This window comes from Protobothrops mucrosquamatus, unplaced genomic scaffold (genome assembly GCF_001527695.2).
Source record: "Protobothrops mucrosquamatus isolate PMUCROS unplaced genomic scaffold, P.Mucros_1.0 scaffold3336, whole genome shotgun sequence".
Classification (NCBI taxonomy): Eukaryota; Metazoa; Chordata; class Lepidosauria; order Squamata; family Viperidae; genus Protobothrops; species Protobothrops mucrosquamatus.
Window position 1 is genome coordinate 110,314 of NW_015389326.1, and position 2,975 is coordinate 113,288.

At 46.2% G+C, this 2,975-nt stretch overlaps 1 long non-coding RNA gene across 1 annotated transcript in view; it reads left to right on the forward strand.

Moving 5' to 3' along the window:
- The window catches only part of LOC107297489, a 5,937-nt gene extending 4,540 nt beyond the window's left edge, over nt 1–1,397 (forward strand). Inside the window, exons 2-3 of the long non-coding RNA XR_001549127.1 lie at nt 807–875; nt 1,287–1,397. This is a non-coding gene — a long non-coding RNA (uncharacterized LOC107297489). The remainder of the gene's footprint in view (nt 1–806; nt 876–1,286) is intronic.
- The last annotated feature ends 1,578 nt before the right edge of the window (nt 1,398–2,975 follow it).

Below are 2,975 nucleotides of genomic sequence, written 5' to 3' on the forward strand. Positions count from 1 at the left end.
AGAAGGAGAAGACAAAACAAAGGAGAGGAAGGAAGAAAGGAAGGAAAGGGAGGAAGGAAGGAAGGGAGGAGAAGGAGAGAGGAAGGAAGGAGAAGAAGAGAAGAAGACAAAAAGCAGCGAGGAAGGAAGGAAAGGAGGAAAGGAGGGAGGGAGGGAGGAGAAGGAGAGAGGAAGGAAGAAGGAGAAGACAGAACAAAGGAGAGAGGAAGGAAGGAAGGAAAGAAGGAAGGAAGGAAGGAGGGAGGAAGGAAGGAAAGGGAGGGAGGGAGGGAGAAGGAGAGAGGAAGGAAGGAGAAGGAGAAGACAAAACAAAGGAGAGGAAGGAAGAAAGGAAGGAAAGGGAGGGAGGGAGGGAGGGAGGAGAAGGAGAGAGGAAGGAAGGAGAAGGAGAAGACAGAACAAAGGAGAGAGGAAGGAAGGAAGGAAGGAAGGAAGGAAAGGGAGGGAAGGAGGGAGGAGAAGGAGAGAGGAAGGAAGGAGAAGACAACAGAACAGGAGAGGAAGGAAAGAAGGAAGGAACAGTGTTGCTAGAGTCATTAAATCCCAACATTAGGAGGTCATTCACAACCATTTTAGGATCATCCACAACCATGAAACTTTGATCTTTTCTCTGTCCACCATTGTGGTGGGGAGAGGGGGCTGACGGGCAACTCAGACCTTCTTCTACCCATACTTGGTTCTCCACATCCATCCCCAACTGAAGGGGCGACTGTGCTCCATCTATCTCTTCCATCTTTCTTTGGACTTGTTCTGGTGGGACCAGGGAGATCTCACTCATTGTGCTTTTGTTTGTCTGTTTTAATAAGAGATGGGACGCCACACCTTCTGGGGATTCTGCCTCTTGGCCTGCTTGACTGTGGCCTCCTGGGTGGAAGGTAAGTGTCACCTGCTAGAAGATGTGCTTGACCAGTCCCACCATTGAGCCAGCAGAGTGGACACCTGCGGGGCCAAATATCAGCAGTTGGGGGACCGTTGGGAGAAGCTGGAAGCTGGAGCCCCGTCTACCTGCCCTCTTCTGCAGAGCTGGGTTGCTACCTCAGTGTCCCCTGAAGGAGGCCCAGCCAGAGCCATTTGGGGGCAAAGCTTCAAGGCCCCTTCCTCTTTAGCCTGGGCACCAGAGGAGGGTCTCCTGGGGAGATGTGTCTGGCTTTGGCAGCTGGGAAATTTCTTTCTGACTGTCCTGAAGGGTGGTAGAGGTGGTGATGGACTGGAACTCGGTCCCATTTGGTCTAAAGTTGGAGGGGCTGGAAGCAGATGTTCTCAAGAGGGTTCTATGTCTCCTTCAGCATTACCAAGCATCCAGGGCCGAGCCAAGTGTCCCGAAGAAGCCGTTTATTATCGACAGCAATGCTATCAGGCGGTTGATGTAGCCGTCACCTGGGACGCCTGCAGAGGTCAGTGTGCGACACACAGGAAAGTTTTGTCAGACCAGAATTACCCTTGATTGAGATTGGCTATCTATCTATCTATCTATCTATCTATCTATCTATCTATCTATCTATCTATCTATCTATCTATCTATCTATCTATCTATCTATCTATCATCTGTCTGTCTATCATCTAGCTATCTAGCTATCATCTATCTGTCTGTCTGTCTATCTATCTATCTATCTATCTATCTATCTATCTATCTATCTATCTATCTATCTATCTATCTATCTATCTATCTATCTATCTATCTATCACCTAGCTATCTATATATATCTGTCTATCTATCTATCTATCTATCTATCTGTCTGTCTGTCTGTCTGTCTGTCTGTCTGTCTGTCTGTCTGTCTATCTATCATCTATCTGTCTGTCTGTCTATCTATCATCTATCTATCTATCATCTAACTATCTATATGTCTGTCTGTCTGTCTGTCTGTCTGTCTGTCTGTCTGTCTGTCTGTCTATCTATCTATCTATCTATCTATCTATCTATCTATCTATCTATCTATCTATCCAGTGGTGGGATTCAGATAGGTGAACGACCATTTCTCTGTGTGGATGCCACTTCCGGAAGTCTGTTCTTATGCCCCCCAGATACTTCAGAGAATTAGGAAGGTATCTGTCGGAACTGTTTCCAAATATCATCATATTTCTCAGGATTTTTTAAAAAATGTCCCATTCCTTTTTTTGGGCTCAGCTTTCCTGCATCAGGTCATCTTCCTTATTCTACAGGTTTTGGCGTGACAATCTCCCACTCATCCTCTGGTTTTGCTAAAACCTGTGTTGTAAAATCTGTCAAAGGTGCTTTTTCCAAAGGACTTCCAACAGCTTCTTGAATGAGGAGAGAAATGTCTTCCTCCTCAAGGGAAAAGTGTGGCATTTTCAGCCTTGCCACATTAAGGTGGGTCACTCATGAATTCTGGCAAGCAACGACAAGCCAGAAAAGAAGACACACGCAGGAATCTCCTCGGGATGAGTGGACACAGAATGTGATCTGAGCCACCTATTTATTTTGTACATACATGAGGAAGTACAGGTGTCAATACATAATTGGTTACATTTTGTTGCAGGGTAGAATAAGTCCTAATGTAGCATCTTTAACATATGATTGGTTGTAGCTTTCTATAGGATGTGGTTAGTGCAGAAGCAGATTGCAAGCTTCTACTTGCCCCATTGCTATGCTAGCTTCCTGTTAACCGTTATTTTGTCAGGATGTGGTTGCCTCACTTACTGTCCTAGGCCTCTAGTACGCAAGCTGGCCACTGGCCTAGTTTTGCTATAGAAGCCTGAACTATAAAATCCCAACATCTCCTCTCTTTTTGTTTTTTAAAAGATGGTTGACTCTTCTTCTTGGGCGAATGGCCTGTCCTCCCTCCCCTCGGGCTCATGCTGTTCTTCCTCCTGCTCATCCATAGGCAACAGTGACTGTGTGATGAGGGTCTCTGCTTCGCTGTCTGAGCAAAATTGAGGATGTGAGTCCTTTATGGATTCTAGGTCATCCGTGGGGAGAGGAACGTATCCATGCCGTTCCCAGAGTGACATTACCT